Here is a 15,425-nt window from a genome sequence, read left to right on the forward strand (position 1 = left end):
ACTGGTTTAAAGCTCAAATCTGTGGTTTATTGATAAATTTATTGAAAATTTGGTCCGACTTTGTCCGAGTTGTGAGATCCACACGATCACCAGGTGCTTAGCACTCATGTACCCAGTCAAAAACAGCCTTACCTCGGCTAGTCCTTCTGATGTTTTCCACTGGTTTTGGATGAGGGCAAAGTGAAGCTTCATAACTTTATATATGCTATTTAACTTTACCATTGTAGCCTAGAGCGCTGACTTTGTACGATTGACTGAATTGTTTGCTTTATTTCTTATTGTATAGCTTCTTATACCTTGGCTATTATTGATCATTAAAACTGACATTTAACAAAAAGAGACAGGGTTGTGTTTTATATTTCATTTTATTACAGTGAAGATAATCAGAGTATGCACATATTGCCTGAACCACATATTAATATGTTTAATATTTTTTAAATGAAAACAAAAAGAGGCAGAGTGGTGTTTTATAACATACTGTTGCCCAGAGCGAGCTGAATGACGCAATCAAGTACGCTGCTGAACCATTTATCGAATCACCAGACTTGCGTCTTCCCGTCCTCAGGAGTCCGTTCTCCTGAGTCGAACTTGCCAAGTCCGAACTACTAAGGACTTTTACAAAAAAAAGGTAAAACAACGTTGTCAGATGATTTTGAAGTTGGAGGAGAAAATGAGAGTTTTTTTTGCACTACCCCGCTACTTCCGCCTACGTCATGCGTGAGCTTTCCAACGTGACCTAGTGCAAGACAAGCATTTTTGGTTAAAAATTATATACATTTTTACTTTTTTCAAAAAATGACAGATCGTTTCACTAGATAAGACCCTTATTCCTCGTCTGGGATCGTGTAGAGCCCTTTGAAGCTGCACTACTATAATTTGGACCTTCAGCCCATTGGTAACTGTTGAAGTCCACTATATGGAGAAAAATCCTGGAATGTTTTTCTCAATTTCTTTTCGACTGAAGAAAGAAAGACATGAACATCTTGGATGACTTGATGAGTAAATTATCAGGAAATTTGAATTGTGAAGTGAACTAATCCCTTAAAACAATTATGTTTTTTGTGTAAATCATAAGCATCAGCCCACTTCTCTCCTTCAAGCGCTCGATTTGAGGTGTCATTCATGTCGGTGCCGGATGAGTTACGACCTAAAGTTTCATACTTAAGGTTGGCAGTTTGCTGAAATCCCTAACCTTTAGTTTGAGCAATACTTATAGTGATACTTGCCTTAGCAAGCAGAACTAATGATAGATTGAAGAGAACGCTGGGAGTTTGTACCTTTCTGCTGACGCTAGTCTCTTTTTTTTTTTTTTTTTTTGGAAAGCATATCAACAAATTACAGACGGCCAGACCTGCGCTGGGATTTTACCTGTACTGTAAATCAGTGTCTAGAAGTGATCTTGCTGAAATTAACTGGCTTGTTGAGAGTTAAACAACTAATTACAAGGCCATTATTAAGTGCACATGCACACATGTACAGTGCAGTACAAAGAAGCAGACATGTAAGAGCCATTACAAGCTCTGACAGGTTTCTAGAGGATGATCTTACCTGGAGCTTCAAAAACAGCCGTGGATGAAACACAGCTCAAAAGAATGTCTGTCTGTCCCGATCGAACGGTTGAGAAAGCGAACAATGTCAAGACGCACTGAAAAGACTTTTTCTTCAGTGAATAAGACACTCATTTTATATAAAGGTAATGAATGGAGCAATTCTGAGAAGGGTTTTGGAAGTGAGTCAGAGCCTGAGGACTGGAGCTGGGTTTGATTATGTACAGGAGTTTGCGGGTCCCGGGATGTTTGTCAGATAAAAGCTGCATCACGTTTTTAGCTCGTCTCTATCGTGGCCATTTTGACATGCTTACGCTTTGCTTACATTTGATCTGCCGTGGCAGACGTGAGGGAGAGGGTTCAAAGGCCTCGCATTCCCTCGACAGCCGCGGTGTCAGTCAGCTCACCGTTTCCACAGAGAGACGAGACGGGTTCCTTAACCCGAACGAAATGAAACTTTAGAAGGTCCCTTATAATACCTTCATCCCTCAATGTTGTTACAACAATTGGGATGGGAAAAGGGCTCAGCAGATTGAGATGTTATCGATACTTTTGTCAGAATCTTTCACACTCATTGCCAGCAGAAAGCTCCAGATGTCAGAGGTGGGCACGCAGCGGTAGATCAGGCCCATATGTGCGCCGTGACTCAGGAGTCGAGCGCCGCAGAATGTGTGTTCTGGAGAAATGGAGTTGGGTCTGACCCCTCCACGCTCGTTAAAGCAATATCTTCACATGTGGAAACCCGATACGGCTCTACTGCGTGTTTGTCCTCCATTGTCATCTACCGTTCGCTCAGTCGCTCCATATGTGAGCGGGACTGCGGCTGCACCCCACCGGAGCTCCGAGCCAAGAGTATGATTGTCCTATTTGTGCATTTGTAGAGCCGCAGCATGAAAACGATCAGATTCGAATTACAGCGCACTGTTATTCAAAACGATACTTTATTGCTGTTTTGTAAACGTTGCTTATTATTGTGTCATGCTTATATACGTATTATTTCATTTTATACATTATGGGCTGACGTAAAGTGTGACAAACTGTTTTAAACAAATTTTACTGTTCTTCTACAGTTGTATATATTTAACCTAAATCTTGTTGAATTTTAACTTTAAAAAAAAAAAGCATCAAAATTGTAGTTAAAAATACTTTTACACACTGCCCAGCCAAAAAAAAAAAGTTCCCCTGTAGTCAATAATTTTCTCTTAACTCCTCTTTGATCATCAAAATGAGACCTTTAAATGTTTTTTTTTTTAAATTGAAAAAAATTTCTTCATGCCTTAAAATAGCTTTCCAGTGACTGTACAGAATAGGACATCATAAAAACAGTAAATTGTTGTCCATGTTTAATCCCCCCCTCCCTCAAAATAAATAAATACAAATTGAATAAATACATAAATATGAAAAATTATATTAAGAAAATTAGCTTAAAATAGCTTAAATGTAACTAGACAAATTTACACAGAAAAATATTTGTATATTTGTCGTTTTGATGACAAAAATGAAAAATGTTACCCAGAATGCACTGTTTTACCGTATATTACTTCTGTGTATTACAATGCATTCTGGGTAATATTATTTGTAATTTTCAAGAAACTCTTAAAATAACAAATATTACCCAGAATGCATTGTTATATGGTATACAGTATTACTGTTTCAATGGAAAACGATATTTTACTGTATAAATTTGTTTCGTATTTGGTTACAAGGTAGTTTGTGATGTCAGAAACGCCAGTGATTTCAAACCGCGTTTCCGAGACTGTCTTTGGTTCACTGCCATTTTAAGGACAAAATACTCAAGCAATGGTGTCCACTTATGAATTTGCACATGGTTTGTCTTAAAGCACATTAAAAACACAACATAGACATATAAACTTGATTTTCAAGTTTTATTTTCTTTAAGAGTCTATGACTGGATCATTATTACAGTGATTATTATGTTTCTAGCATGTTATATGTTTGGGAACAGGTCTTTTAACCCTAATTGACGGAGTGTGTAGCTTTTCATTACATCACAACATTTATTTCCATCAAGAGGTGCGTCAGTTTTTTGGTTAAGATCTTGTATTGACAATGCAAGAGGTGAGCACTCTGTAAAGTCTCCTCCAGCACATCCCAAAAACTTTCAATGAATTTAAGGTCTGGACTCAGAGGTGCCAATTCATGTGTGAAAATGATTCTTCATGCTCCCTCCCAACCATTCTTTCACAATTTGAGCCTTATGAATCTTGGCTTTGTCATCCTGGAATATGAGCATGATACGTCTTCTGACATGATTGTTTAAGAAATGAAAAGCTACACACCCCATCAATTAGTGTTAGAAGAAGTGTTGCCAAACATATAACATGTTGGAAACATAATAATTACTGTAATAATGATCCAGTCATAGACTCTTAAGTGTTTGCCTATTTAAATTCAAACAGTGTATATTATATATTTACATTTATGTATATATGTAAATATATTTGAGATCTTGCTTAACTAAAAAAAAAAACAAAAAAACAAACAAACATATAATCTATCCATTTGTATAGTTTTATAGAAAGTGAACCATTGTAAATTAACATTTCAAAACTCTCGAAAAGTTTTGCTTAGGTTTCCAAAGTATACCCTGGCCTGCCACAATAAAGATCATCTCTCTTATAAAAACTAATTACTACAAGTTTATTGTCTGACTAATAGGAGCAGTGGTTGGGACAGTATTCCAAGTGTTCGTCAAATGGCAACGCGCTGTTGGAGGACTGTGGTTTCTCTCCCTCCCCTGTGTCGAAGCTGGAGAGATGGGGAGGGCAGGCCCATGAGTAGGCAACGCGCAAACTAGTCAAAACTCACTCTTTCACCCCCCTGCCTGCGGACTGAAGCAGTCGCTAGAGTTTCTTCGTCGTCTGCTTTTAGTGCTAGGTCTGGGGTTAAGAGCCCGAACAGCCTCTGGAAAGAAAAGAGGGGGAAAGTTTGAAAAGTTTTCCTGCGCTAAAGAAGGATTTAATGCACAAGTTTTAAGCGCAAACAGTTGTGAATGCATCTGTGAAGTGGACTGAATGACTTCAGACTGCTTTTGTCTGCTAATTTCTCTAATAAGGAGGAAAAGGCTTTTGTCGCTCCTGTTGCGCGCCGCACGCGCAGCGCGTTTGTTTGCGCTCTTGTCAAACTATCGAATGTTTAATTGACACCTGTTGCGTGACGTCGTAACGCCCGGTAAGTGTATCAAAACTTTGAAAAGATTCAATCGAGTCATTTTCGCGGAGCTTTTTTTCTTTTCTTTTCTTGCAATGGACAGCGCCGTGTTTTGGAGTATGTTCTTCGCTTTGTAAGTGAATGAAAGAAGAGAAAAACACTGGAAACGCAAGCTCCAAATTAAATTGATCGGAGGTGGAATTGTTTCATAGTTTTCAGAAGTAACTCCTACTTTGCAAGCGCTTCAAAAGAACATAACGGAGAGCAGAAGACCAACTTCAGCTGTCAAGAACTTTGGAGGAACTTTTGGAGACCTACACTGAACGGATAGATCTGCAAACAAGTAAGCTCTAGTTTCTTTCAAACCCAAAAGTTGCATATTGTTTGGAAAGGATGTTTGTTGATGTTGCCCTGAGCGTTTTGGTTGTTTCAGAACATGCCTTGAGAAAAGTTTGTGCCGGCCAGCGAAACTCACAGGCTTCATATACCCTATTCATCTCAAGGATCCTACAAAAAAAATATGTTTTGCCCAAGGCATGATAGGGAGAGCGGGGTGAGTTGTAGCACCATCAGTTTGAGCAATTAGAAATGAGCTACAGGAGTGAAATCGCTGTCATACATGCCCAGCACCTTCCTGAGGTGGCACTGCAAGTTGTAGGACTCTTTGTTTAAATAGAACAGGTTTAAAAGTATTATTTCTCGTCTCGTTTTTGATTTGCGTCATGTTGATATTAAATGACAAAATTAGTATCATCTGAATCAGCGGGATCTCTTGTTTAACATCCACACAAGTTGCATCTACATTTTTTAAAATAGCCTACTTAAAAAAAAGAGTAATATTGAGCAGACAGGAAAGGTTTTAACGCTTTTAAATGATTGCACATATGTGGGACCGTGTATAGGCCTGCGTTTGACACAGCGGTGAAAGTCACTAACACTATGGTTTATGTATTATTTTTTTATTTTTTTTTTTACATGCAAAATAAATGTTTTCTGTTTGTTAAACATTTGGATAAAAATTGCATGTGGCAGAAATCATTTTAGTATTATTTTGAGCAAAGTAAATGACCACAATACATTCATGCACAAACTGTGCATGTTTTCTATTAGTGTTACAACCCTCTTTGTACTTGCAACCCCGCGCACTCTTTGTACTTGGCCTTTAATTTACGTAAATTGTAGATTAAATATGTGACAGAAAAATATGGAAATACTAGCTATATAAAACTTGGAGACACATAGATGAAAAAAAAAAACGGAGTTACAGGCGTTTAAATGTTTTACAACACTCCCCGTTCTCCCCTAACGAGTCTTATTTACCCACTAGGATCGTTAACAATCGTTTAAATAAAGAACACTCACATAATGTGAAATTTATAATGGCCTCACTTTTTTTTACAGTTAATTTTAGACTACTAAAATAATCCGAATCACTCAGTAGTCTCAATGGATGTGGGGCACATCTTTCGAATCGAGGTCAAATGTTTGAAAAGATTTTATCTAGGACTTCCTTGGGAAAATAGCCTACTTCATGTAAGGTGTTGAAGCTGAAAAATGATTGACAGTTGCTGACTTTTGGTGCAGCTTTTAAATAAGCCATCTGTGGTTTGTCAATTAAAAAGATTTTTTTGAAAAGCGCCAGGTACAATTATGGGGTTTTTAAAAAGCTTGAAGCCAGGATTATTAAAGCGTCTATTCTTTTACACCAGCTGTTGTTACATAAATTTGTGTTTTCAAACGTTTCAATAACCTCAGAAATTAGATTACAAATTAGTCACAGAGCGCCAAGTGCGTACGCTCGCGAACGGAAGTCATGTTGGCCTTTAGGAGGTAACCATAGCAACAGTATACGCTGCTCGAGGGCTTGACTGGATAGCGAAGAAATCATTATTTATCGTGTTATTATATATTTACACTTAAAGAGATTGTTCACCCAAAAATGAAAATTCTGTCATCATTTACCCACCCTCAGTTTGTTCCAAACATGTATGAATTACGTCCTTCTGCTGAACACAAAAGAAGATATTTTGAAGAATGTCGGTAACCAATCAGTTGATGGACCCCACTGACGTAGGCCTATATAGGCTACCATTTCCCCCTCTCCTTAATATGGAAGTCACACAGGTTTGGAACAACTTAAGGGTGAGTGAATGATGACAGAATTTAATAATTTTAATTAATAATTAATAATTTAAATACTGAAATGTGTCCCCAAATATTCGTTTTTTTCTATATATATATATATATATATATATATATATATATATATATATATATATATATATATATATATATATATATATATATATATATATAAAATATGTATGCACATTTATAGTTTCTAAAATAGTTAGATATGTCATTATCTTGAGGAAGCCGCGTCCCGGAAAGGACATTTGCAAATATATCTTCATCTCAAAGTTTTTTTGACATTACTTTTTCATTGAAATGTTATGCATGCAAACTGTCAAAGGCATACGCATTGTTTGAAGACCATAAAGCAATAACTATCTGTACAAAAAAAAAAGGTAATTAACTTTTTTTCGGCAAAAGTATTTCTCCATAAATATTTCTTTTACAACAATACCTAATATTTTTAACCCTATATGACTTTGACGGAGGTCATGGATTCCAAACTGCAAAATTGTATTATTCATAAATATAAATCAGTTCATTTTCTGAGCTATTAAGTGTTAACAAACATTATGCAAAATGTTCAGTGCTTCTGTTTTGTTTAATTATTATGGATATTTCCTGTGTTTCCCTCTCCACACTATTTGAATTTCTGTGTGTTTGTGTAATGTAAAGCTACCTTTTCAGTGCCTCTGGAATGATAAGAAGATTCTTGTCTGCTCGGCCAAAATAGTTTCTAACCGCAAAAATATAAACAGGTGTCGTTTAACCAAACACGTGAAGATTTAGATGTACTCCGAGGCTTTCTTTTATCAGCTCGAACTGAAGAACAGACAGTGGGAAGCAATATCTCCTGTTGTGTGCATAAACGCTGGCTGCGGGTTTCATTCCCCTGTACGTCGGCCATATAATTCATGTATTTGTGTTTTACCTTTTCTCCCTGCCAGAGACTGTGTTTGAGTAGGTTTAATTGATATGCAGGCCTTGTGTTAAACACATTGCCCAGATGTGCTGTATGTAAGTCCTTATCGATACTTAAAAATTATTACACTAGCCGAGTGCTCTCGAGTGAGGTTAAGAGGAGTCCTGTACTTTAATTTGGCGTTTAGTTTTCCTTTTAAGATCCTCTTTTCGAGCATGATGGTCCGGGTAAGAGCAAGCGGGCATCCGTGTTGTATTTGATTATTCCCATTTGTTCTGATTTGAATCGGCACGAATCTGAAAATGTGTTATCCACGGTGCTGTAAATATCTAGAGGATGTGTGTGGAAGTGAGTTTGTTGAGGTTTTCCTTTCGTGAATTAGTTTTAGAAAAGAGTTTAGGGCTGTTTTCTTTGATCACGCAGCCTAAAGCCTCGTTTTTGAAGGGAAAGGGGTCGGATATCTGATTAAGAGCTTGCTGTTTAGCTTTCAGATGTTTTTAGCCTCGTTCCTACCTCACGCCAGGGTTTTCCCCTTTTCTCCTTTATATGTGTCTATCTGTTTTTCTGTGGTATTTGGAATGTGATGGGGGGGGCTGGGTTGATTAAGACATTGATTCATTTAATGAAATGTTTGAGTTCTGGGGTGGAATGAGAAGCTGCAGACACCAGTCGTGTTTCTGTGGCCAAAGCTCTGGGAAACCTCTCAAAAGCTGATTCAGAGAGATAAAACCGTCAACAGCCCACCTGCACAAGCCAACCTGCCTCTCTTGCCTGAGCACGCGCTTCACACACACACACACATATACATCCCCCATCATCCGCAGCACACACACTCTTTGGCTCTCTGTCTGTTTTTCTCTTTCTCCTATCACTTACCTTTCTTTCTCTCGCTCTCAGGAAAACGCATACGCTCAAACCTTTGCGCAATCTAACATCTCAAAAAATCTGATTGCGTCCTTTCCTTGAAACACAACAGCATCAATTATGTAGGGATCAAACGCGATCTGTGAGCTTGTTTTTGCTGTTCCTGGCCACCATGAACCAGATGACAATACTCCCCACCAGGCCCTGCAGTCCATTGAGAGGTTAGGCCTCTTTTTTTTAAGTGCTGGCCTCTGACTCTATCATGTAAGCTTTTCTGTGAGTGATTTGGGGACTGATAAAAGGTTCCTACTGTCTGGCGTGTCTAGGGTTGATGTGTGCATGTGACCCTTTCATCCACATGCTCAGAAAAAGATGGTGCGGTACTCGGTAAGATGTGATCCGCAAGATCAAACGCAGTCTTTCTTGGATAAAAATAGTTTAAAGCCTAGTCATAGTTTTCACATGACGTCACACCCTTATAGGAACACCCAAAACAAGGCTTTCCTCCATTGCCTGCCAGTCATTTTTACCAGTTTTTTCAAGACTGTGACATATTAAAGACCAAATTCAGTATAATCCATACTATGCAGATGAACCCAGAATATAAACACAACTCGCAGTTTCTCGTTAAGCATTTTTCCAAAGGAAACCATTATAAAGAAACCGCTTAATCATTTAGCGTGTTGTGTTCATATTCTGGGCTCATATTAGTATGCATCTTCTTATACTGAATTTAATCTTATAAAATCACTGTTTTAGTACATTAAAGGCACAATATGTAAGATTTTTGGATTAAAATATCCAAAAACCACTAGAACAGTGTCATATATTTTGTTGACTTTTGTACTTACGTTATCCCAAATGTTTCCAAGAATGTTTAAATCCAGAGAAATGCGTTACCCTCGATTTCCGGGTTTATGTAGAAACCACAGAAACACCAAAGACTCTTTAATATATTATGTGTTTTATTAGACAGGTGAGCAACTGTTTGAATACATTCATCGACAGAAAACTAATCATGTTATATAGCTCAACACAGTAAGTCTTATTGTTTAAATCTCGTTTTCTTGATTTACTGCGAGTACCATTTTTTACCATGCCTAATGTCGATCTAGCTTACTGTAGTGTACAACAACTGTCTCATAGTAGCTGGCAAGAGAATGCAGAGTAACACTATAACAGTTTTCAACACTCAAATGTATCTAATATGATAAAACAGCGCTGCTTTACCCCACAGACGCATGACCGGAAGAAGCGCAAGCAGCGACTGCGGCACAATAAAAGCTCCGCTGCTCTCGAGGCGTGTGTTGCGATCGTCTCTCATTAGCAATCGCTCCAACGGCCTCGTTTCCACTCCCACAGCACTCGTCCCTGCTCTGCTTCATACTAAAGTAGCGTTAATAATCTCATGCATGAATGTGATTTCTGCCCAAGTCCCTTCCCGATTCTTTCCGACAGCTGTAGACGTGAACACAACACCCCCCGTGATTCTGCGAAATCAAGGCATCATCAAGCTACGCCTTAGTTTTGAATAAGCGACCTCTAGCGGCGAAAAATGACATATTGTGCCTTTAAGGGACATTGTGTTTTTCACGTTAAGCGTTTTAGAATGTCCCGCTGTTTTTAGTAGTTGAAATACTGCAGCAGGTGCTGCATATGGATCACAAGTGCCTAAAACTTGCATTTTGTTCAAATGTTTTTGATTTTCTTCTTTTGAGATGGAAGATTTACAGGTCTGTAATTCAGTTATGTGCATTTTGCCCTCCAGGTCTCTGTGACTGAAAACTATGAATAGCAAGATGCAATGGGCCTGAAATAATTTGACATTTATTTAGACATTTGGTGATAGAAATTCATTAAATATTTTTTCTTTTATATATATGTATATACATTTTATGGTACTATGTTACTGTGTTTTTATATATATACTCTCTAAAATGCCGGGTTAAAAACAACCCAAGTTGGGTTAAATATGGACAAACCCAACGTTTTGGGTTGTTTTGACTCAGCGTTTGGGTTAAATGTTTGTCCAACCTGCTGGGCAGTGTTATTTAACCCAACTATTGATTAAAAATTATTATATGCCTGGCTTAAAATGAACCCAAAATAGGTTGGAAATTAAAAATCAGACACATAATTACTAGATGAAACAGTAATAATCAAAAGATGAATTTAATGATTTAATAAATGTTTATTATTTAAATATTATTTATTAAACTTATTAATAAATGTTAATTTCCAACCTATTTTGAGTTCATTTTAAGTGAGCAATACAGTAATTTTTAAACAATAGTTTAGTTCAATAAAAATAGGTTGGGTCAAATATTTAACTCAACCGATGGGTCAAAACAACCCAATTTTATATATATATATATATTAATTTAAACATGATACAATGTCTTGAATGGAGAAGATTCTTGTGCATAGCTAAAATCATAAATTAGCCAAATAATTTAATAAGCAACTACACAAAGGGTGTGTAGAATGCCAATTCTGCAAAGTTCACACAGATTCTTCATGGGCCTCACTATAGGTCAGACGTCACGTGAATATGAGGTTATGGGATCATCGTTTCCCCGCTATCCCAGACTTATAATGCAACGTAAACTAAAATCTTGACTTGCTGAGCAACTATTTAACAGATTTGCATTGCACTGCACTTATTTTTCACCAGAGATTATGGGCTTGTGGCTGGAGATGTTTTCTAGCTTGTAATCAGAGGCAGTGTTATTTGTCCAGATCCAACACCAGGTGTGCACTCTTTAAAACATGCCACTGTTTCAACACCGCCAAGAGAACAGCAGGCTACGTTCATTGATTAGAGACATCCAGACTGTGAAATGCTCACGTTTGGCCTCCTGCCTTTCTCCCATTGAAGGGCACCGCGTATCGACATCATGTCTGAGTGAGAACGGGCTTGTCTGTCTGGGTGTTTACCTTCATCACCTGTACCGTGTATTTTGACGTGCATCAGCGTCTATCGCTCACACACACACACACACACACACGCGTATTGACGTACTGTCCAGACACAGAAGTGCTGCACACATCTCAAACACATCATGAGTAATGCTGAAATTAGAGTGCCACGTTTGTTGATGCAGACTTAGCATGACGTCTATCAAGTGCAAAAGAAGCTGTCGTAAGCAGCGTCAACTTAAGCATGTTTATAGCTAGCTACTTGAATAGTAACACATGGTTTATAGCACAGATATTTGAAGGAAACTCTATCGCCCCCTTGAGTCCACTGCAATGCAATGTTAAGCATGCGCTTGCATTCATGCTTGTTTGCTAGTTATGGTTTCTTCCTACTTTTTATGCACAGTGAACTCTTGCATGCACGGATAAAACAGTGGCTGTGGATGTTACCGGTAGAATAATTCATACATGATGTTTCTCCCCACCAGGATGTATTGTCAGTGCACCATGGCATCGACCCAGTGTAAACACAGCTGTATGTGACTCTTCTGGCCAGCTGTTAATTTGTGAGTGTGCGTTCACCTCTGAGTGTTACGAGAAGATTCCCCGTCGGCAGAATTCAGGGATATTCCCGCACATTAATCAGCTATGCAAAAGACTCGGTGCTTATGTGTAAGATTTACAGAGTTTTTCAGGAGAGAGAATAGACTTTACAGATAAAGACTTTGCTGTTGTGTGTGAGTTTTTTAACCACTTTAAGGCCTGTGGAGTCCTGCTCAAGATTCAAGGTGTTGTAATAGATAAAAGCCATGCATGTGAATCTCTCCCCCTCGCTGTTAGATAATGATGTGCAAAATTGGTTGTCTTGATGGCGGGTCTTTGAGTGTGGCCTGGGCAGCAGGAAGGGTTTGAAGCGCAGCAGGGTTTCTGGAAGTTGTTGAAGGGTGCAAGAATGGATGATGTGCCTCTTTCTCCTGGTTTTATGCCCTAATTGAGCTTTGCTATGTCCCAGAGTCTGGCTCCACAGTGTTTACAGTCTGCTCTGTAATCTGGATATTAGCAAACTACGTGTTTGCATGTTTGTGTGTTTGTTTGTGTATTCACATGTACATATTTACAAGAGATGTGCACGAGAGTGCTTGGAAGCAACGGCTGTCGTGCTTTTTTTCCATAATATATTTGTCTGGTTTTCCAGTACAAATATCCAAACATTCTTAAATCAAGAAATAATTAAATGCTAAATTGCGTAAGAAATGACATCTGGTTTTCTGAGAAATGTATCTGAATTGAGGTTAATGCTTAAAACGAGACAAATATTTTGAGTTAGGAAATTACTTTTTGCAACTATAATGGGTCCTCATTTTTAATTTTGTGGAATTTTTTTCTATTTTTTGGTGTTTTAGATGATGCCTTGTAATATTGTGCTTTTTTTTACATGTTCATCTTTCTTTAGTGTGTATTGCGGTTTGAGCATGAAAAAAGGTCTGGAAAAAAGTTGCTGCAAAGGGAGTTCTTCTTTATGTCACTGTTTCTGAACGACTGCGCCATTGACCAACAGTATTTATTTATTTTTTTGTTTGTTATTTAAATGGGCGCGTTAGTAATATGCACCTATAGGCGGGAGCACAACGCCTGTACATTCTGCTTGTTACACATACAGGTGCACGCAGCAGCACTCAAACATTTTTTAATATTAAAAATAAAAGGATTCCTCTCTGGAGAAGCGTTCAGTCTTTCCACTTGCAAATCCGCCATGGTGCGAGCACACCTGGCTTTTAAAGGGAATGGGAGATGAGACTCTGATTGGTTTATTGCACATTAACACACCCATGACTCATTAAGAAACTAGGTGCAACACTTTTGGACCATGTGCCTAGCGCACAGACCATTTTTTCCATCGTTAAACTAGCAAAAGTGGATTTGGACATGCCCGAAGTGCACCTGGGCCATGCGTTTCAGACCATGTGCTTAGATAGTTAAATTATGGCCCTCAAACATGAAAACCTACTCTAGACCCTAAAAACTAAATTAATATTTTGGGCATAATATGGGGGCTGGGCAAATCTAGCCCTCGAGATCCACTTTCCTGCACAGTTTAGCTCCAACTCTGATCAAACTCACCTGCCTGCAGCTTTCTAGTAATACTTAAGACCTTGATTAGCTTGTTCAGGTGTGTTTATTTACGGTTAAAGCTAAACTCTGCAGGAAAGTGGATCTTGAGGGCCCAGCCCTGGCATAAATAGGTCCTCTTTAAACACAACTAGACAGAGCATAACAGAATGGAACATGGTTATAATGGTTTAATAATAATAATTATTACTAATTTCAAGACATGCCGCCTTTAAAAAAAAATTGGGAAAAATTGTATGGTATGATGCAATGCTAATTTCACCCATCTGCAAGCTGAACTCTTTTGATATTCCCCTGGTGCAGAACTGGTTAAGCTAGTTAAAAGTCTGGTAATGATACCAGCACACCGAGATACCATGCTGGAGACCAGCATCGACAACATGCTGGTCTTCTAAGCATGGATCAGTCTGTCTACCTGTCTATACTAGTCTTGCATTCAGCATGCTAGCTCACAAATGGAAAGATTTCCATTCAAGTATTGCCATGAGATCTGTAATGCACAGTTTGCATTGGCAGAGTTTCAATGAGCTTTACCTCATTAATGCATTGTGTAAGTCACTCTTTTTACACTTAACTCATTCTTTTCCTATGATTTAAGGGAAAACTAGAACATAATACTAGGACTGTTGCACATAACTAATCACATTCTGCCTGTAGTGTTTATTGTAGATCTAAACCAAAAAGTCCTTCTTCTTGCTCTATGACTTCAGGCTGCATTTCATCAGAACTGATTGTTTCTGTGAATACTGTTGGAGAGATTCAGGCATCTATGCATTGAAGAATGTAGCTGTAGAGCAAATGCGTATTATTATGCATTATGCATTTGTCTTTTTTTCCTCTAGCGATGTGTTGCAATCGGAGGGTCTGACAGGGGCAGCACTAAAGAGCTGCCGGGGGATTTAGGTGAGAGCGGGCGGTTCTGCTCTGCACATTTGAACACATTGAGAGAGGAATAGGGTTTAAGGAGTGAGCTAAGGAGATTGCGAGGGCACTAGCAGAGCGCCGGTAATAGACTGGTATAATAGCTGTGTAAATCCTGCTTGAGCCTACACACACACACACACACTCTCTCACATATGGCCGTGCTTTCTCTAAAACACTCTCATTTTCTCCTCTCACATGTTTTCTTGTTCTTGCACCAATTGAAACACAATTTCCCCACAGTTTAGCTTCGCACACATACACTCGCTAGACGAGAGACTGACCTCGCTGCCCCGGCCCTCACAGCAGCCTTAATTGGTGTCATTAAGAGCTCTGAAAGCCGGGAGATAATTGGCCGGGCCCACTTGAGCAAACAGGACTTCAATGGAGTCATTTAACAGCGTGATAGGGTGAGGGTCTGGGGAGTCCTGGGAAGAGGGTTGACAGCGAGAGAGGGGGAAATGGGGTGTTTGGGTTAAAAAAGGGTTTCTCTTAAACAAGATTTTCGGGGGCAAATGGTGGGAGTTCACCTAATCTAGCGCTGTGACCTAGTAACACTGAAACACAATGTGCTGTTATTGTTCCAAATTTGCCTGCTCTGAGATGTGTTTCTAGTTTGTTTTTTACATTCTGAGGCATTACAGATGTTAAGATCAGTGCACCATTTTCTTGTTAGTGGTGTTTACTAAAGCACTCGTCACTCTTCATGCTTAGTGTTTGTCGTACAGATGTGAATGCTACCTCAAAACATGCAGCTTGTTGAGGAGAGGTATGCTATTACTTTGAATTTAAGTGATCGAATTTGCATTTTTTATTTT

The 15,425-nt window shown here is 38.6% G+C and overlaps 1 protein-coding gene across 1 annotated transcript in view; it reads left to right on the top strand.

Annotated features, from left to right (window-relative positions):
• Window positions 1-4,307: 4,307 nt before the first annotated feature.
• wnt5b (wingless-type MMTV integration site family, member 5b) overlaps window positions 4,308-15,425 on the top strand; it is a 94,900-nt gene continuing 83,782 nt past the window's right edge. The window contains exon 1 of the mRNA XM_048154673.1: window positions 4,308-5,061. The gene's annotated coding sequence lies outside the window, so the exon portion shown is untranslated. The remainder of the gene's footprint in view (window positions 5,062-15,425) is intronic.

Source organism: Megalobrama amblycephala, linkage group LG14 (assembly GCF_018812025.1).
Source record: "Megalobrama amblycephala isolate DHTTF-2021 linkage group LG14, ASM1881202v1, whole genome shotgun sequence".
Lineage (NCBI taxonomy): Eukaryota > Metazoa > Chordata > Actinopteri > Cypriniformes > Xenocyprididae > Megalobrama > Megalobrama amblycephala.